Genomic DNA, 22349 nt, shown 5'->3' with positions numbered 1-22349 from the left:
GTAAATATGTCTTGTGCTTCGGAGGGAGGAGGGTGGGGGGGGGGGGTGGGGGGGAACACCCATACTTGTCAAAAGCACAAAAGCAGTACAAGTTGCTTGTGGTAGGAAGCGCAATTTTTCAGCTCCTTACACCACTGAAGCCTTTTCTTTGTGTTCACTTGGTTTATAAGAGGTTTGGCAACATCAGTTCAATCAATAACACTTGGTGCCATTTTTACTACACTCTTTTTCACTATCATTGTATTTTATAGATTCATGTAAAGCTCAGCAACCACTTTCATAGCAGTTCTTTCCTTATTAAAGCTCAGAGTTTAATGCTTTTTTTTTTTTCAATTCTGAAGACAAATTTTTCTTCTAATACTATGTTTAGTATACTACGTTCCCATGAAATCTGTATACTGTTATAGTGGTATATATATTAGATATACACTTTAGTTTTACAACTGGTGTCTGTGCCGGTTCAGTTCAGGCACCAATGACACTCTGCCCACATAGGAAGCTGTAAGCTCTGACAAGACTGTGGATCACCACAATACTCATTGATCACACATGTTCTGATGGTTCAGATGCTTGCAAAGATGTTAGTGTATAACTGAAAGTGAATAGGCAATGCTAGTTTGTTACAGTTAAGCCAGAAACAACCTTATTTAAGGATTACATTCTTCAACAATTAAATTTTTACATGAAGAAAAATACCAAATCTTTATAGATTTTGGTATGATGAATTAAAAAAATGACAATTTTTGTTTTTTAGCTCCCATTTTCATGATATATGATGTATGTTACATGCTTATTTCTGTTTTTTAGCTTTCATTTTCTTGATATATCAAGAATACTACTGAAATCACATGTGAATGCTGTGTTTCATGCAGCTATAAGAGACGCAAATGGTAATGTGAGGCAATGACCTTGACCACATCCTCAGATATATCGACTGCTGAACACTCTGATATTACATCAGTGTTTTGTTTCTAGCTAACAGTCTGATGACATTCCTGGCCTTCCGGAATGCTCCAGCATGTATTGTGACTTTTGCGTGAGTTTCTGAGTTACTGTGTGGAATAAAAATTGCTGTTATACCCCACAGGTGTGTTAGTAACCCAAACAATTTTTGTTGCACATGTGGAGATGCAATTTTTGGACAAAGGACGATAACATTGTCAGAAGCAGGGAATGATGGCTCTGAGCACTATGGGACTTAACATCTGAGGTCATCAGTCCCCTACAACTTAGAACTACTTAAACCTAACTAACCTAAGGACGTCACACACATCCATGCCCGAGGCAGGATTCGAACCTGCGACCGTAGCAGTTGCGCGGTTCTGGACTGAAGCGCCTAGTACTGCTCGGCCACCACAGCCAGCTTAAGCAGTGAAAGAACCTTATTTCCTATACTTTGGGTGCCATGTAGGAGACTAATCAAAAACATGGGCTCCTCATGTTTGTTATATGTCATGTTCATCAAGTCTAAGTGCAAGGATGAAAGGAAAAAAGTTTTCATAAATTCTGCAGTGCCAGCCATTAGGCGCGAACCTACAAACCACGTAACAACTGGCTACTACTGCTCATTGCCTCCACCCAATACAGGATTTAACAAGAAAAGAAAGAGTATAATGCAGTATCCTAATATACCAATTGCAATGCGACTAGTGCCTCATGGAGTGGGTCTTACGAGTTCTATACCCTGCAGCAGCCACAACAATAAACTTTTATAGTGACAGTGAAGAAATGAAGACCAGTCAGATACATGTCCTTGTTCCACATCTAACAATTCCACCTTTAAACCAACATGAAATGCAAAAAAATCACATAAGCTGAATTCAATGATCTTGTTATTGACTTGAACCTTCCAAAATATAAAGCCAAAGTATTAGCTTCTTGCTTCAGAGAGTGGAATTTTGTGGAAGATACAGCTTGAATATGTACAAGTGAGTGCTGAAAAGTATGAATTTATAATGTGAAAACTCCTAAAACTTTTTAAATAAAACAAATGTTATTAACATTCTACATCTTTATTCTTCATGTCTACATATTTACTTCTCACGACAGTCACCCTGGCAACGGACACATTTCTCCTGACGAGACACCCATTTGTTAATATTCTCACTGTAGATGTCACTGTTTATGGAGCCACAGCCGTAACCTCACCTTTGTTTGTACCACTTCACTCACCATCAAAGTGAAGTCCTCAAAGGTGTTCTTTAAGATCTGGAAACAGATGAAAATCGGATGGGGCCAAATCAAGACTGTATGGAGAATGATCTATGACAGCGAACCTGAGGTGTTGAACTCCTGCAGATGTCACTGCACTTGGGTGTGGACGAACCCCTCGAGTTCGAAAGTCTATTACAGCATGTCATTTCCTGTATACCAACATAGTTATGTTACACACCGTCATGTTACATGCTATAATTCGGAGCCCTCTAGCAGCAGAGGGCTGCAAATACGCAAACACGAAGAAAAAGGTGTAGATTGTTAGTAATGTCTGTTCTGCTTATAAAGCTTTAAGAGTTTTCACATAAAAAATTCAGAGGCATTACTTTTCAGCACACACTCATACTATTTGCTGATGTCAAAAACCACTCGACAGATTTTTCGACACAACAAATATAATGCCGTAGTGTACATATATTGAAGCTCTGATGCAAGAATTCAATATCTTATACAAACAAGACTACAGAAGACTCTTCATAAGTGGTTCAAAAACTAGTTTGAAATCCACACTGTTACATTATGGCAACATGCTTCCTTCCATTCCAGTGGAACATGCAGCCTTAGCAAAGGGAAGTTACATCATGCTGAGAGATATTTTACACAACACTAACTCTGATAAGCATCAGTGGCTCATATGTGCTGATTTAAAAGTCACTGGTATGCTTGTGGGCCTACACGGTGGGTACACTAAGTACTGTTGCTACATTTGCGAGTGGGACAATCATGCTAAGGACTTATGTTACAAACAGAACTGGCCACGACGAAAAGTCTTTATGTGCTAAACATGTGGCAATAGTTTCAGAAAAGTATGACATTGTTTCTGGTCAATAGGAGGGCTGAAAATTACATTGAACTTGTGACTAACCATGTAAGAGAGTGGTTTGAAAAGTTCTCAGAATCACCATGAGAGGTCAGCGCTAGCACAACGAGTTGTTCACGTGATATTCATTGGATTGTTGCCTGTAAACACATGCCACGTCAGTGGTCTCGGAAGAGAGCTGTGGTGGTGATGTGGTTCTGTTGTTGTTCCTCTGTAGTGATTTGCGAAGATGGAGAGAAAGAAAAGAAAAGAAAAAGGGGGGATGGGGGGAAATCGAGATTCGAGCAGCAATTAAGTACTTCGTAAAGAAAGGTATGAAAGTGAAGAACATTCATGCCAATTTCCAGAATACACTGCGGGACTCTGTTCCTTCATGTTCAACTGTTGCGAAGTAGACAAATGAATTTAAATTTGGTCGGGAGAGCTTAGATGATGATCCATGCAGTCATCAGCCAAGATGTGTCTCTACTCAAGAAACCATTGTAAAAGTGCACAAAATGGTGATGGAGGATTGTAGATTGAAAGTGCGTGAAATTGCTCATGCTTGCCAGATGCCATCTGAAAGGGTATATCACATTTTAACTGACGAATTAGAAACGAAAAAATTATCTGCAAGACAGGAGCCGCGACTCTTGACGTGTGCCCACACACATGTTCCGTCGCAATGGCAAAATTACACGAACTAAGGTACGAATTGTCGCCATATCCGCCTTATTCACCTGATATGGCTCAGTCAGATTTCCATCTCTTCCCAAAACTGAAAATTTTTCCTGGTGGACGAAGATTCACTTCAAACGAAGAACTGATAGCCAGAGTTGACAACTATTTAGCAGGCCTGGAGGAAACTTTTTTTCGAGATGGGATCAAGGCACTGGGACACCGTTGGACCAAGTGCATTAATCTACAAGGAGATTACATTGAAAAATAAAAAAAAAGTTTCAGTGATGTAAGTACTTTTTTTCTATTCCATTCCAACAACATTTCAAACCACCCTTGTATGTGCCTATGACCATGTTATGTGCCCACGAGAGACTGCACTGCAATGTATCACTCAAAATGCACTTCATTCACTCACATATCAACATTTTCCTTGAAGACTGAAGCATGTTTAGTGATAAACATGACGATAGATTTTACCAACATGTTTCTGTAATGGAATATCGCTACCATGGAAGATTCAGTGCTTCAGTGTTGGCATATTTCTCTACATCTTCCCCGTAAGCGACAGGTAAGGAGAAAGTGTGTGTTGTACACAAGGTAGCTGTTAATAGTGTATCTTTAACTGACTGTAGTTTTTCGTGTACTTAGTCTGAAGCACTTATTTTTCAACATGATTTGTGAATAGGGTAGACTTTACGACTTTGCATTGCTCGTATGTTTCAGTGATATAGCCTACCAAATATCTAAAACAAACTAGGGCCTATCTGACAAAAATAATGTGTTATATGGATTCAGCACCCCTTAAATTGTTTAAATCCATTTAGATATTTTCATCATTATTAAAGTTTTTGAACAAAATTTGAAAAATATATGTTTCAATATTTCAGTAAAAATATGAGCCTCAACACCCTGCATCTAAAAAGACTAGAATCATTCTAGAAAAAATGGTCATATTTGTGATGAGTGCATCAAATTAACACCAAAACCACTGTCAAATAATTTGTAAGTAAATGTGTGTTGCCCAGTGCTAGGCTTGATTGACTATGTCGCATTATAATATGTAAAGAACATAAAAGTTTCAGTAACTTCCAAACCTGAGCTGATCTTGATTTTTAATTGTCATTTTCAACTTTAACAAACTCAAATCCATGTAAATCAACTATTTTGGCCTTTTGTCGAAAGCAAAAAGTTAAAATTTGTTGTCTTATATAATCACAGGATTCTTGTTTAAGTTTTTCACAATATGGGAAACAAATATTTTGATAAAAGTTATATAAATGATGTCCTTAATTTATATACCTGCAATGATTATTAAAATAATGAACTATTTTCAACTCATCTAACACAGAGCTCATTCCGATTTCGAAACAGTCACATTAGTTTCGTGCTTGCTTTTGACTGTTCACGAACTTTTTATCTGGCATTGTATGTGTCCTGTTTTTAGGAAGATGAGCTGGACAAATCTTATGCAAGATAGAGAGATGCTGCTTGGCACTATGTATCTCATACAAGTAAGATCTGGTGAAATCTCAGTATATAAAGCTAAATAAAATTGGGGGAGGGGATAGAGCAGACTGTATTTTGAAGTTTGTTCCTCAAATGAGCCTGTTTCTCAGTAGCTAACAAGCCTGTTTCTCAAATGAGCCAAGGATTTCATAAAAGCTCTACACTTAACACAATGACTTTACGCATTTCATATTTGGTTCGACAACTTAACTGGCAGCGCAATCTGGTCATTTTGTGTTCTACCATATGGTAACCTGATATAAGCTACAATGGAAAACCGTGTTAGTTGACTTACAAAGTTAATTCAATGTGCTCCGTGATTTTGTTAAGCTCTCACACATAGAGAAAGAATTCCAAATAACACATAATTATGTAAATAGCCTTCATGCGTGTGCCGCCAGATGACGTTGTGCAAATCCCACAATATTTCCTCGAAGCAACTGTCCGACATCATCAAGTGGTTAAACCTCACTGGTGGCTAGGTACGACTGACAAGATCCGCATGTCGACGCTGCTGTATATAGAGCACGCGCGTGAAGATTTCGCAGGCGCAGGAACCACGCATGCGCAAAAATTTGCAGATAGATGGCGCCAGACTCAAATGCCCTCTGCCGGGAAATGCTGATGCTGTGTTTACTAACATGATCCCAAAGTTATGACTGGTCTATTATCGAAAGCTCTTTGCTTTCTCGTCATGATTTAACAGCAGCCAATGCAGGGTTCCAGGTTGTACTCAATTGAAATCCCGCATCCCTGTTGATAAGGTTATCAGCTGTACGGATATGTATTGCTTCTTTAATGACGCAATCCCAGAAAGAGGATGCTGGGGATAAAACTTCCGTCTTTTCATAAATCATGTGATGTCCTGTGTTCAGACAATGTTCTGCAATTGCCGAATTCTCCGGTTGGCGTAGGCATGTATGACGCTGATGTTCATCGCAATGTTCTTGTACTGTGCGACATGCCTGACCTACATAAGCCGCCCCACACTGACAAGAAATCTTGTACACACCACATTTCCTCTGACCGAGATCATCCTTAACCGAACCTAACAGGTTCCTTAGTTTTTCAGATGGTCGGAAAACACACTTGATGTCATATCTTTTGAGGACTCTTCCGATTCTTGACGACATGGCACCAAAGTACGGCAAGAAGGCCGAGGTGGTGCGTGTCTTCGTATCTTCATTCTGCTCCATAGATTGAACTTGCTTGGGCCTGTTAGTAAACACAGCGTCAACGCACGCACAGAACGGCCGCTCTGCATTTCCCGGCAGAGGGCGTTTGAGTCTGGCGCCATCTATCTGCAAATTTTTGGGCATGCATGGTTCCCGCACCTGTGCAATATTCACGTGCGTGCTCAATATACAGCGGCGTCGACATGCGGATCTCGTCAGTAGTACCTAGCCACCAGCGAGGTTCAACCACCTGATGATGGCGGACAGTTGCTCCGAGGAAATATTGTGGGATTTGCACGTCATCCGTCAGCACACCCGTGAAGACAATTTACAACACATCCGCCGGGAAAGCTTGAAGAGTCACAACACATAATGTATAAAAATGATATGCTGCATTTCAAATTACACACACATACAGGGTTATTACAAATGATTGAAGCGATTTCACAGCTCTACAATAACTTTATTATTTGAGATATTTTCACAATGCTTTGCACACACATACAAAAACTCAAAAAGTTTTTTTAGGCATTCACAAATGTTCGATATGTGCCCCTTTAGTGATTCGGCAGACATCAAGCCGATAATCAAGTTCCTCCCACACTCGGCGCAGCATGTCCCCATCAATGAGTTCGAAGGCATCGTTGATGCGAGCTCGCAGTTCTGGCACGTTTCTTGGTTGAGGAGGTTTAAACACTGAATCTTCCACATAACCCCACAGAAAGAAATCGCATGGGGTTAAGTCGGGAGAGCGTGGAGGCCATGACATGAATTGCTGATCATGATCTCCACCACGACCGATCCATCGGTTTTCCAATCTCCTGTTTAAGAAACGCCGAACATCATGATGGAAGTGCGGTGGAGCACCATCCTGTTGAAAGATGAAGTCGGCGCTGTCGGTCTCCAGTTGTGGCATGAGCCAGTTTTCCAGCATGTCCAGATACACGTGTCCTGTAACGTTTTTTTTCGCAGAAGAAAAAGGGGCCGTAAACTTTAAACCGTGAGATTGCACAAAACACATTAACTTTTGGTGAATTGCGAATTTGCTGCATGAATGCATGAGGATTCTCTACCGCCCAGATTCACACATTGTGTCTGTTCACTTCACCATTAAGAAAAAATGTTGCTTCATCACTGAAAACAAGTTTCGCACTGAACACATCCTCTTCCATGAGCTGTTGCAACCGCGCCGAAAATTCAAAGCGTTTGGCTTTGTCATCGGGTGTCAGGGCTTGTAGCAATTGTAAACGGTAGGGCTTCTGCTTTAGCCTTTTCCGTAAGATTTTCCAAACCGTCGGCTGTGGTATGTTTAGCTCCCTGCTTGTTTTATTCGTCGACTCCCGCGGGCTACGCATGAAACTTGCCTGCATGCGTTCAACTGTTTCTTCGCTCACTGCAGGCCAACCCGTTGATTTCACCTTACAGAGGCATCCAGAAGCTTTAAACCGCGCATACCATCGCCGAATGGAGTTAGCAGTTGGTGGATCTTTGTTGAACTTCGTCCTGAAGTGTCGTTGCACTGTTATGACTGACTGATGAGAGTGCATTTCAAGCACGACATACGCTTTCTCGGCTCCTGTCGCCATTTTGTCTCACTGCGCTCTTGAGCGCTCTGGCAGCAGAAACCTGAAGTGCGGCTTCAGCCGAACAAAACTTTATGAGTTTTTCTACGTATCTGTAGCGTGTCGTGGCCATATGTCAATGAATGGAGCTACAGTGAATTTATGAAATCGCTTCAATCATTTGTAATATCCCTGTATATAATGTAAACAAAGTGCACCCTGTTTGTTGGTGAGTAAGTTAAGGTGACTGTTCAACAGTTTGAAACTAGTGCAACAACAGTAAAGAAAGCTTATTATCTGCCAGATTATTGTCTTGCTGTTTTGTTGGTGACAGCAGTCTCATTTCAAAACCACCAGACACTAATGAATATCCGCCCAAACAATTTTTGCAAATAATACAATAAATGGAATTTCGCAAGATGAAATTACAAAACCGAGTATCAAAATTCCTGTGCCAACAAACTTTCACACTGCATCAAGTTTGGAATGAACTGAGCAACACCAAACCATAACTTGTTCATATTCAAACAATGAGGTATAACTACCATATCACTGTAGCAATTAAATCTTTTTACGCAACTGTATTGTAACAGTTCCTCTATACCTGATCCTGATATTCTGAATGCCAAAATTTTATTCTTTAGCCTACTTTTTCTTTTAGGCACAAAAGATGCATTTTCTGGTGTTGAACTATGAGTGCCACCAGAAGCCATTTTTGTTTTCTTGTTTCCGTGAAGCATTCAAAAAATGGGCGAAGTCTGAAGAATGATTTTGAAAAAGCTGGTTGCTTTGATTTCAACATTACTGTCTTTAACTAATTCAGCCTTGTCATCAGAACCTTCCTCTCATTTGTTGACACTAACCTAGTTTAATTTATTTTCAATTCCTACAACCATATGTAGATAAGCCAATGTCAATTTAATTTTAAAATATTCCAATTAATAATTACTTCTTTTACGTCTTTCTAATCCCTTACTTGCGGCTACTTTCTTGTAACATTTCTTACATGTTAGCAACCATATACATCTTTAATACTGTGGTGTCACCGCCAGACTCCACACTTGCTAGGTGGTAGCCTTTAAATCGGCCGCGGTCCATTAGTATACGTCGGACCCGCGTGTCGCTACTATCAGTGATTGCAGACCGAGCGCCGCCACACGGCAGGTCTAGAGACACGTCCTAGCACTCCCCCCAGTTTTACAACCGACTTTGCTAGCGATGGTTCATTGACAAAATACGCTCTCATTTGCCGAGACGATAGTTAGCATAGCCTTCAGCTACGTCATTTGCTACAACCTAGCAAGGCGCCATTACCAGTTACTATTGATGCTGTAAAACATGTACCGTCAAGAGCGACATTCACCATTTATGGATTAAAGTTAAGTATTCCACCAGCTATGTCAGTTTTTTCTACAGTCTAATTTCCTTGTCTTGTTCCAGACCTCACGCCAGCCTGTGTGAGCTAAAACGCGTGCCTTTCGGCTTCCTCTCATACCGGTGTTGGCTCTCCTGCCAACCCACAACATTTGGCGATGAGGCCAATCCGCATTCGTATCGATATTGCCCTGATTTACTTGTGTAATGGCTTCGCCACAATCTCCAGATGTACTGTCCGAATTTTATCGCTTACAGAATCAGGAGACGCAGGCCTTACTGGATGCCCTTGGACAGCTCATCCAGGGTCAACGTGCAATGCATAACGATGCGGCAGCCGCCGCTCCACCGCTAACGCGGCCACAACACGCCGTTGCGCCCACCTTTTCGTCCTTTTGATGCTGCACTGGAAAGCTGGACGGAGTGGTCACGCAAATTGGATTCCATCTTGCCGCCTACAGAATTCAAGGTAACGAGCGGCAGCCTTTCTTATTGTCCACCATAGGGGTACACACGTACCGTGTGATAGTCAAATTATTTCCCCAACACGACGTAACAACTCTGTCCTACGACGAAATTTTGTCTGTATTAGATGCATATTTCAAAGAATCAGTCAATGTAGTTGCCAAACGGTATACCTTCTTTCGTACAAAACGTACGGCAGGTCAGACTAATAGGGAGTGGGTTGCAACCTTGCAAGGCCTTACTAGGGATTGTGCTTTTGAGTGTCAATGTGGACTCCCTTATTCAGATACTATGGTGCGTGATGCAATTGCACAGAAAGTTTCTGATGTTTGTATAAGGGAGAAACTAGTCAATCCCTCCCTTCAACAAGTGATGGACATATTGGATCGGCAGGACACACTTGTCTTTGCTCAGGAATCATTTGAAACTTTGCCATCCGTGTGTCAGGTTGACCGACCCGCCGGGCAAGCTGCACGGAACAGTTAACAGTCCTCGCGCCCGACTGCGCCACTGACGCCAGGCTCTCAGCCACATGTTCCGCGCAGGCAAGCAAATGCAGTGCTAAAATCATGCCCGCGGTGCGCTACTAGACATTCGCGTGAGAATTGCCCATCACGCCAGGATATTTGCTTTTACTGTAATAAAAAAGGACATGTTCAAAGAGTTTGCCAGAAAAAGCTCAGATCGGAAGCTCAAAACCATTCCAGGCCTTTGCTTCGCGCCGGATTCGGAATTGAACCGAGGATACTCAGGCTCGCGACACTTCACCCATGGAAATTCATATAGTTCATGCCACTCCGCCCAGTGCCACTATCTCTAACAGTGGCTGTGTTCGTCCCAAAAATAGTGTGCGTCGACATCGCCGGACCTCCCGTCAAGTCGCAAGTGATTTGGTACCAGTGTCAGTTCACGTTGCACGAGACAGTCGCTCTTGTCGTCAGCAGGACAATAAACTTTTTGTGGACTTGAACATTAACGGCAAAGTGATACCATTCCAGCTCGATACTGGGGCTGCAGTTACACTGCTCAATCAAGACACTTACAAACTGCTGGACACACCTCCGTTGCGTGCCACAAATGTTAAGTTAACTACCTATACAGGTCACGAGCTCCCTGTGTTATGACAGTGCAGCCTTCTTGCAACATGCAAGGGACAAACAAAACTTGTGTCATTGTACGTCCTTCGTTCTTCTTCTGCAGTGAACTTGTTTGGTTTCGATTTATTTCAGTTGTTTAACTTGTCTATAGTAAATCAGGTCCTATCAGTGAACCAGACTGTGCCTTCAGCCAGTGTTTCTCGTCTATGTGAAGAATTTGCAGACGTTTTTGCACCGGGCCTCGGTTGCGCTAAGAACTATAAAGCACATTTGGAACTGAAAGTAAACGCGCAACCGAAATTTTTCAGAGCACGCAATGTTCCCCATGCATTGCGTGATGAGGTCGCAAAAACATTACACGATTTGGAATCACAAGGTGTAATTGACCGTGTGCAGGCTTCTCTCTGGGCATCACCCTTAGTAATTTTGCCAAAACCTTCCGGAAAATTGAGACTTTGTGTGGACTTCAAGGCAACAGTGAATCCACAACTAGTGATTGCAACTTTTCCTTTACCCCGCCCGGAAGATCTTTTTGACAAACTGTGCCCGGGTAAATATTTTTCGAAGTTGGACCTCGCAGATGCGTACTAGCAAATACCGGTGACGAAGAATCCCAGCGCGTTTTGGTGGTTAACACGCATCTTGGTTTGTATCGATTCAAACGACTGCAATTCGGGTGTGCATCCGCCCCTGCATTGTTTCAGCAATATCTACGAACTGTTTGTGCGTCGGTCCCTACTGCAGCAAACTATCTGGACGATATTGTGATCTCCGGAAAGACAGAAGAAGAACATTTAGCCAATCTCAGGACATTATTTCAGGTCTTGCGACACAATGGTCTTCGCTTGCAGAAGGACAAATGTGTGTTTTTTGCTCGTGACTTACCCTATCTGGGACATGTACTCAATGCCCAAGGCATACATCCCAGTCCAGACCACCTCCGTGCCATACAAGACTTGCCTTCGCCGCAGAATTTGAAGCAGCTACAGAGTGTGCTGGGAAAAACCAACTATTATCATAAATATATCCCACACGCGTCTTCCATTTCAGCTCCGCTTCATCGCTTCCGCCGTAAAGGTGTTCCGTTCGTCTGGACGACGGAATGCGAAAGCGCCTTTCGCCAGTTGAAATCGGCGTTGGTTTCCAATACTTGCCTTATGCCATTCGATCCCCAGAAGCCCCTTTTGTTGATGGTGGATGCATCGGATTTCGAGATCGGTGCTGTGCTTGCGCACAAAGATGGTTCGCACGATCGCTCTATTGCCTTTGCGTCCAAATTGCTCTCGTCTGCACAAAGAAATTATTCACAGATCAAGAAAGAAGCATTGGCTCTCGTCTTTGGTGTTACCAAGTTTCATGATTTCTTGTATGGTCATCATTTTCCCATCATCACAGACCACAAACCTTTGACATCGCTTTTTCATCCCACCAAGCCTGTACCTCCAAGTACAGTGCAGAAATTCATTCGCTGGTCTATTTTCCTCTCGCCGTACCATTACGATATCTTGTATCGGTCCACTGCTAAGCACGGAAACGCCGATGCGTTGTCCCATTTGCCTGTTGCTGAGGATAGAGCATTTGATTCCTCCGAACTTGCTTGCATGTTCATTGATTCGGAAACCGATGACGTGGTCGAATCGTTTCCGATTGATTTTCGTCGTGTAGTTACAGCCACAGCTGCCGACCCTGTCCTTGCTACCATTTTGTGTTTTGTTGCTATGCAATGCCCCTTGTCAAAGTCACGGATCGGGGATCCGTTGGTTCGCTGATTTTTTGCTCACAAGGAGAGACTTTTTGTACGACGTGGTGTTTTGCTGTTGCGTTCTGATAATGATCAGTCCAGGGTCGTGGTACTATGTTCGTTACAGTCCTCTGTCTTATGGCTTCTCCACCAAGGACATTGGGGTATAGTGAGAAAGAAACAACTTGCTCGTCAGCACTGTACGTGGTTCGGAATCGATGCCGCGATTACGAATATGTGCTCTTCTTGCATGGTGTGTGCCGGACAACAATCAGCACCACCGCGGAAATTCTTTGCATGGCCAAAAGCCACTTCCCATTGGCAACGCTTACACATCGATTTTGCTGGTCCATTCTGGAATTCTCGATGGTTAGTTGTGGTAGATTCATTCAGTAATTTTCCTTTCGTTGTCCGGATGTCTTCCACGACGTCATCTGCCACCATCCAAGCGTTATTTGCTATCTTTTGCATTGAAGGTCTTCCACAGAATGTTGTTTCCGACAATGGCCCACAATTCATGTCCGCAGAATTTTAGTCATTCTGCAAGGCCAATGGTATTCAACATCTGACATCCGCGCCGTTTTCACGACAGTAAAACGGTGCCGCTGAACGATTGGTCAGGACTTTCACGTCACTGATGTTGAAGTTGAAAGAGTCGCATTCTCGGGAGGATGCGTTATTGCTCTTTTTGTCCTCGTATCGCTCTCAGCCACGAGATGGTCGCTCATCGGCTGAGTTGCTACACGGTCGCCCTCATCGCACCTTGATGTCTTTGCTACATCCACCGCATCAGGTTCCTGTGCAGCGGCAGACACCTGTTTTTGCCCCAGGCGACGTTGTCTACTACCGCAACTATCGAGGTTCACAGCGTTGGCTCGAAGGGCGCATTATTCGCTGCCTCAGCCACGCTATGTATCTGGTTTTGGGGGGCCTCTGGTGAGGTGCGTCGGCATCACAATCAGCTGCGCCTCTGTCGTCGCACGGGATCTACCGCTCCCCGTCTGCTTTCAGCGACGGTGCCGTCCGGTCAGCGCCCTGGGGACCCATCTACTGGCTCGCCTCAGCCCCAGGTGTTAGTGATGCTGCCTTCCATTTTGCCCCATGGCGACGCGCCGCCGCCACCACCGCCCGCAGTGGACGCGTCGCTGCAACCGCAGGGCGCACCCCTGGGTCACGTGCCGCCGATCGCTTCCCGTGACCAGTTGTCGTCCGCCATGGAACTCTTGCCAGCTCCGGACCTTATGTCGTCTTCGCCCGTCGGGTGCCCCGGCCCGATGGAGGTCGACCCTTCGGCCCCTCCTGTCTCTCTCCGGGCGCATACACCGCATGTTGGCGTGCACCCTGGAGCAGGTTCTCAGGCGTTTCCTAGCTCCTCTCGGTCCGAATGGCAGGATGCGGGTGGCACAGCCTCGCCTGTTGTTAGGCTCCCAACCTCGTCGCATACGTCAACATGGGGTCCTCCCCACGGCGGGCGGAAGCCTTATGCCACAACCATCCGCCGATTTGCGGGGGAGGAATGTGGTGTCACCGCCAGACACCACACTTTCTAGGTGGTAGCCTTTAAATCAGCCGCAGTCCGTTAATATACGTCGGACCCGTGTATCGCTACTATCAGTGATTGCAGACCGACTGCCGCCACACGGCAGGTCTAGAGAGACTTCTTAGCACTCGCCCCAGTTGTACAACCGACTTTGCTAGCGATGGTTCACTGACAAAATACGCTCTCATTTGCCGAGACGATAGTTAGCATAGCCTTCAGCTACGTCATTTGCTACGACCTAGCAAGGCGATATTACCAGTTACTATTGATGCTGTAAAACATTTACCGTCAAGAGCGACGTTCACCATTTATGGATTAAAGTTAAGTATTCCACCAGCTACATCAGTTTTTTCTACAGTCTAGTTTCCTTGTCCTGTTCCAGACCTCACGCCAGCCTGCGTGAGCTAAAACGCGTGCCTTTCGGCTTCCTCTCATACCGGTGTTGGCTCTCCTGCCAACCCACAACAAATACATTCTAGTCGCTGCCTGTAGAAACTGAGGGTGCGTTGCGATTTGCCTAATAGACAGCACTCGAAGAATCTCCGAGTGCTGTTTTCCTGATTGTTTACTTCACTATGCATTATTGCCGAGCAGTGATGTCCTGAAGTCAGTTGTTTGCTCTTTTAGTACTATTACAAAGTGCTACATGACTTGAAAAACATATTAAAGGCATAACCAGTTCCTGCACATCACTGTTGCGGTGTGCTTCGTTAGTTGTCTTGATTGCGAAAGTTTGTTGTAAAATGGAGACAGTTTGACTGAGGGAGAAATTCAGAGGCTGCTCGAAGAATCTCGTACTGAAATTGATGATGATGATTTTAAAATCTATAACAGTATTTCTGAAACATATAGCAATCTGCCCGAATCCTCCCTCTTGTAAGCAGAAGCCACACAGAGAAGTCGATAAACTTTACAATGTCTTGGGGAATGCAGCAGTCACTGTGGCCCAAATGGAATGCTTTAAACAGTCATGTTAAACTCTCAGACTGTAATGCCACCAACACTTCTCGGTGCTACAAAGTTAAAAAGCAACTCTGCCACAGCTGTCACAAGCAGGCCACAGATCAAACCACCATTCCATCAGATGCAGCAATACTACCATCAGATTTCCACATTGGTGGCCAGGGTCCAAAACTCACCATATCAACAACGTGGGCACCGAATCTGTATAAATACCCATCGTGCACTAACTACGAGGAAAGATCCATGCCGGGCAACAAGGCAGAACAGGTTTGCACGCAGCCACGATAAGACCCGGATTCCACCACTGAGGAGCCTGCTGTATGTTCCCAGTCCACTGCCTTGGACTCGGTGCCGATCAGTTGGTCAGTTGGTGGGACAGCTGGGGCTAACTGCACCTGGACTTCTGCCTAGGAGGGCAGCCACTTACTGGTGGCACCACTGGACAACATCTCGATGACAACCCACTGCCTCAACTTGACGCCGCAGCTGTAGAGCCCACCCAACCCTGACCTCCACATTTTGGTGTCATAAGAATTTCCGAGACGAACACTAGCAGCCAGACCCAGCATCACGTAGCAGCCACAGCGGTTAGCATCTGAGAGTTACAGTGGCACGGGTGGACAACTGTTTCGTTTTCTTCTCCTACTTTCACTTACAGACGATGAGATCTAGGTCGGATGATCATTGTAAATTGAGAGTATTTATGAAGATGGAGGAACCAACAGATTTGTCACAATTTCATGGTAACCCCAGGCAGTGATATTTCCAACCAGTAAGGTGCTCGCAGTGCAAGTTATTAGAGCACCATACGCTGAATCGGTATCAGTGGAGTGTTTCACGTGCCACCATTGTGGCCATACTGCTGGGCAGTGTAGCGAGTCAATTTGGCTCATGATCAGACATAATGTGTAAGCTAATACTCTATGACTGTGCTTGGGCATTGTCCCAGTGTTGTTTTCAAAAAATGGTTCAAATGGCTCTGAGCACTATGGGACTTAACATCTTAGATCATCAGTCCCCTAGAACTTAGAACTACTTAAACCTAACTAACCTAGGCACATCACACACATCCATGCCCGAGGCAGGACTCGAACCTGCGACCGTAGCAGTCACGCGGTTCCGGACTGAAGCGCCTAGAACCGCACGGCCACCGCGGCCGGCAGTGTTGTTTTGTTATACTTTTTTGTGTACTAGGGATTAAGCTTCCACAATGACAGAGTCCAGGATACAGAGTGCATCAAGGGAGGAGGTGTTGAGTCATTAATAAATTAGGCAGCACAATTATCTGTGGACAAATCAGGTGCACAGTCAAATGTTTGCTATGAAAGAAGGTGGGCCATCATACTCTTTTACCAGTGGATCCAGCTGCCACTAGTTTGATTACCCCCTTTTCTGGCAAGACAACTGAGGACGTATTGTCATTTCTGGTTGATCTGAAGGCAGCAGCAAAGATTGGGTTTTGGAAAGATGATGAGCTATTACAAATCGTATGTTGCAATTGATGAGGAGGCAAAAGGATTCGTGTGTCGAAATGAATAACTGAAAACTGCACTGATGTTTGAGCAGTCTGGACAAAGGCTCAAGCAATGCTACAGGGAACAGATTACCATGAGGCTTTTTGGGGCAGCTGAGTAGAATGTCACAGAAGCACAGTGAGTCAGTGGTAACTTTCAGTGACAGGATAAGAAAAGTGAAGCAAATAAGATTATTCTCCAGAAAGCAGAGCATAGGCTCCAAGTGCTTTACTAAAGATGCCTGCTGCATGATGTGTCTAGGAGGGTTCAGGCAAGTACCGTAAAAGACTTAAGCACTGGAGTGTTATTGAGCAAGAGGAAACAGACCTAGCAACAGTGTTGTGCAATAGATTAAGAGTTATATCTACTGACAAAGTGGTACAGATGTGGGTGTGCAGGGAACCTATAGTGGCAATGCCGTCAGTCACTATGTGACCAGCAATGGGATTGCAGAAGCAAGGTGCAGAATCGGCAGGGGCGAAATGTTCAGGCGTTAAATACAAACGGGAACACCAAGTCTGAGAGATGACGTTCCCATTAAATTTCATTGCTGAAGAAACATATGCAAGGTGGAGAACGACACAGGGGTAAGAAGCATGCATTGTTATTGGACACAAGTGTGTATGTGTCATGTGTCAGTGGTGCGCTTGGACCTCATAGGTAGGAAAAGGTTACATGCACTGCACTATACTTTGCATGGGGTGGGGGATAATGATGTGAACTCATTGGGCTTAGCAACATTACATTTTCAGGATGGGGCAGAACAATCTCAGGAGTGCGTGGTAGTCATACCTCATGTACGTGAACATTACTGCACAATACTGGGGCTAGATTTTCTGTTCAAGCATCAAGCCATAACTGACCTTTGGTGACATATGGTAGAACTTAAGGAGACAATGCTCCAACTGGGGGAAACAGCCACCAGTTAAATACTGCCACAAATTACACCACTGGTCATTAAAATTGCTACATCACGAAGATGACATGCTACAGACGCGAAATTTAACCAACAGGAAGAAGCTGCTGTGATATTTAAATGATTAGCTTTTCAGAGCATTCTCACAAGGTTGGCACCAGTGGCGACACCTACAATGTGCTGACATGAGGAAAGTTTCCAACCGATTTCTCATATACAAACAGCAGTTGACTGGCGTTGCCTGGTGAAACGTTGTTGTGATGCCTCGTGTAAGAAGGAGAAATGCGTACCATCACGTTTCTGACTTTGATAAAGGTCAGATTGTAGCCTATCGCGATTGCGGTTTATCGTATTGCGACATTGCTGCTTGCGTTGGTCGAGATCCAATGACTGTTAGCAGAATATGGAATCGGTGGGTTCAAGAGGGTAATACGGAACGCTGTGCTGGATCCCAACGACCTTGTATCACTAGCAGTCGATATGACATGCATCTTATCCACATGGCTGTAACGGATCGCGCAACCACGCCTCAATTCCTGAGTCAACAGATGGAGACATTTGCAAGACAACAACCATCTGCACGAACAGTTCGATGCTGCTTGCAGCAGCATGGAGACTATGGCTGCAGTTACCCTTGACGTTGTACCACAGACAGGAGCGCCTGCGATGGTGTACTCAACGACGAACCTGGGTGCACGAATGGAAAACTGTCATTTTTTCAGATGAATCCAGGTTCTAGAATGAGATTTTCACTCAGCAGCGGAGTGTGCGCTGATATGAAACCTCCTGAAGATTAAAACTGTGTGCTGGACTGAGACTCAAACTCGGGATCTTTGACTTTCGCGGGTAAGTGCTCTACCAACTGAGCTACCCAAGCACGACTCATGCCCCGTCCTCACAGCTTTACTTCCGCCAGTACCTCGTCTCCTACCTTCCAAACTTTACAGAAGCTCTCCTGCGAACCTTGCCGAACTAGCACTCCTGAAAGAAAGGATATTGCGGAGACATGGCTTAGCCACAGCCTAGGGGATGTTTCCAGAGTGAGATTTTCACTCTGCAGCAGAGTGTGCAGTGATATGAAACTTCCTGGCAGATTAAAACTGTGTGCTGCAGAGTGAAAATCTCATTCCATGCAGTCATCATTTACCTCAAACAATGGAAATTTCTGGGTGGAATAACAATAATATGAAGAGGATAGATTGCTACTCATCATATAGAAGAGGCACTGAATCACATATAGGCACAATGAAAATGGCTGCTACGATATTAAGGCATTGCAGCCTGGCAGCACCAACTACGAAGGGAAATCCATGTCAGGTGATGGGGTGACAATTCTTGTAAGTTGCCACTACAAGACTTAGGCTCCACTAGTGATAGGGCTATTGCATGTTCTAAGTCCACTTCCATTGACTCATCACCTCTGGGCTAACTTTAGCCACAGCCGGATTTCTGTCTTGGAGGGCAACTGTTCATGATTGGGGCAGTGCAGCTATCCAACCACATATATGTGTGCAAGCAAACAGATACTGTACACCTCCACTCATAAGAGCAGACACCATCATGGAGAGGCTGGCTGTCTTCCTCTGCAAGAATCATAATGGGATTCAGCATCTGCACAGGTGTGGACTCGTGACGGGACAGTGCACATTCTACTATGGATGCCAAACGTCAGCATTCTATCTTGACCACCAGCCATGCCGCTGGCAGTTGTTGTATCAGCACCACTGACTTCGCTGCTGACAGCACACTTCGAGGGAGCATTGCTACTACAGGACAATGGTACGAAGACTGTAGCTTGTAATGTGTGCAACTGTAATGATGTTCTCTTGAGCCACCATCAGACAACATCCTGACGACAGCCCATCACCTGAACTCAACCCTGCCACTATAGAAGCCACCCATCCCGGACCTCTATGTGATTGTTAGTGTTCTCTCTATCCTCTACATGTACTTCTTTGGCACTATATTTTTATATCAGTATTTCAATACATTTACTTTGGTGGCTCCATGTTCTCTACACACTCCTGCAAAGTAACATGCATCTAAGACCTCGTACACATACTTGACTGGAGTCCTTTGGCTGCGTAATTACGATTTTTATGTCATATTGTTGGGTCCTGTGCAAAGATATGGACCAAATTTTTAATTTATTTTGTTTGTTCGGTGCAAACCACAGTTGTACCACAGTAGCTCTTGAGAGCATTCCAGGCAGGCAGGGTACTGTTCAATTTAGGATCACCAAATCAAATTTTATGAACAGTATGGAGATTTTAAAGGAGCCCAAGATCTGGTTTTAAAATTTAGTTGAACTGCAACACAGCCTGTTTCACACACCAAAAGTTTAACTGTAGCCCCTCTGGGGGGAGGGGGGGGGGGGGGGGGGGGGCAGCATGTACGCTTCGACATTTTCGTAATTACAAAATCATAAATTCGAATTCCACCAAGCACAGCAAGTTAGTATCTAAAGCATTGAAATAGAGATTGCGATGCCCTTTTGTAAGCCAATCATTGTTCATGTCATGTGACCTCGTCAGCCGATGACAGCAGACATTCAGAGTATATAATGTGATGTTGTCAGCCAGTAGCAACATCACTAAAGTTAAGCGAGCACACAAATAGGAAAAGCTAATGGCCTAAATTAACATATGTAGTGTAGCTAAAAAAAAAGCTAAGGTTTCACATATAATATTGATCTTGAAGATTAATAAGCTACAAGAGAAGTTCCACTTTCGCATGTAATACTAGTCTTTTTTTAGTGAGTGTTACACTTTAAGATACACCACACAAATGTGCCAGTAACATTTAAAATAATGATATAAATGTCTGCTCTTCTGGGCTCAAAATTCTTCTAAGTGGCTGGTCCTCAAAGCGTTAAGCTTTAAAAGAGAGTCAAATGTTCTGTGATTTACGAAATTCATTTCACATTCTCATGTGTAACAAATTTCATATTACATAAAAGAAAATTTACTTTGAAAGAAACGCTTTTCGAACCACCATCCGCAATATTTTCCCCAAAACCTGTTAGAAATAGGTTTGTTTCGGTAGTTGACAGAGAGCGCCAGAAAGAAGGCATTACCACATGTGCGTAGCTACAATGATGTAGGAAGCCTATAAATTCGTACATATAAAGCATTACGAGATCTTACATTACGTCATAAAAGAAACAGAACACCAGAGGATACTCCAAGAGCAACAGAATTTCGTAAACCATACTAAAATATATAATTTGGTTTGAAGTGCACATTTGTATGTCCATATTCACAATGATGTAGGCACAAACCTCATATCAAGCTTTTCACTGTGGTTTTCAGGGTGCAGATTTCTTGGAGTACCAGAACTGCACTATCTCACATTTGGTTGTTTATTATGGCAAAAAGCCGTACTTGCCAGAAGATGAAAACGTGCACTTGAAATTCAGCAGACAGTTGGAACTAGCCATACTGTGGAATGAAACACTTCCTTTCAAATAAATTGACTACCTCAGCAGAAAATGTTAATTAAAGCCAAATTTCTTTAGAAAACCGACGAAAATAACTTCATCATTCTGCAAGACTATTATTGCTCGACTGCCAAAAACACAGAAATAACATAAAACCAAAAAACATGAAACTAATAATAGATTTCAGCTTTCCGTAATTATGTGAATGTATTTTCATTCACTTCGTATCTCCCAGCCACAGAAATCTTTTTTTTTTTTTTTTTTGATGTGGGAGCTGTAAACTAAGAGGAAACAGCAAAATCAATAAACGTAAACATAGGTCACTACAACTAAGACTGCTCAGCACATGCACGAATCTGGCAGTTTGGGCACTCCAGAAAAAATTTTTCCACTTAGCATCTGCCTTCAGGTAGCCAGAAGCAGGAGAAGGTACTGCTCATATGCGACTGAACGATGAATGCGTATGAGCCCACTGGCAACTGCTTGAATGAACCTAATGTAAACAGTTTTGATTTCACACTCATCAGAAGTAATTTGTTGTTAAGAAATATTGCATAGTCTTCGTCCTAAGGCCTTTGAAACATTTTGCTGTTGGAAAGTGGGATGTTGTGAAGGGCACATTTCTTTTGCAACTAAAGTTTTATTTTTTTCTCCTCTCATTTATGTTTTACTGTTGCAGTATTATTTTGCTGTAGCGGGATACAGTAATATTCTTTCGTTAGCGTACCAGTTTTTACCAGTCAATATTACAAAAATTTAACTGAAAACTAAAACAATGAAAAATTCCTATATTTTTCCTGGTTTTCTCCCGGATGAAAAAATTCACGGGTTTTTCCCAGATTTCCTGGTTGTCCCGGAGCGTATACACTCCGTCTATTGTTACTCGGAACCATTTGGTGAAAGGAACAGAATAAGCATTCACGTAGCATGACACTACTTGGGCACTTCTTAGCCTGAAATTGGTTGTCAATTAGTATTGTTTTCATCAAAAAATCTTTTAGATATTAAAACACTAGATTCATGTGGTAATCAGAACCAGACACAGTTCTGCTAGAGTAACACACACCTTGTTACAAAATCCTATTGTCATACATCTTTATTTACAGTCTTGTACATTCTGACTTCATGACAGTATCTGCTACTGAGACTTGCACTTAACATTAACCAATTTATGGCAACATCAGGAAGAAGAAATACACAGCTCAGTTCCTTGTCAACAGCAAGGTTGTTAGGGGCAGAACAAGCTTGGATTAAAGGATAGGGAAAGAGATCTGCTGTCTGTTTTCAAAGGAGCCATCACGGCCTCTCTATTAAGTGACTTAGGGAAATCATGGAAAATCTATATTTGGATGACCAGACAAGG

At 43.5% G+C, this 22349-nt stretch overlaps 1 protein-coding gene across 3 annotated transcripts in view; it reads right to left on the bottom strand.

The window, feature by feature from the left end:
- LOC126184978 (TBC1 domain family member 22B) overlaps positions 1 to 22349 on the bottom strand; it is a 154209-nt gene that overhangs the window by 23737 nt on the left and 108123 nt on the right. The gene's annotated exons all lie outside the window — the stretch shown is intronic.

Source organism: Schistocerca cancellata, chromosome 4 (assembly GCF_023864275.1).
Source record: "Schistocerca cancellata isolate TAMUIC-IGC-003103 chromosome 4, iqSchCanc2.1, whole genome shotgun sequence".
NCBI lineage: Eukaryota > Metazoa > Arthropoda > Insecta > Orthoptera > Acrididae > Schistocerca > Schistocerca cancellata.
The sequence above is the reverse complement of the archived record's forward strand: the minus strand, read 5'-3'. Positions and strand labels throughout refer to the sequence as shown.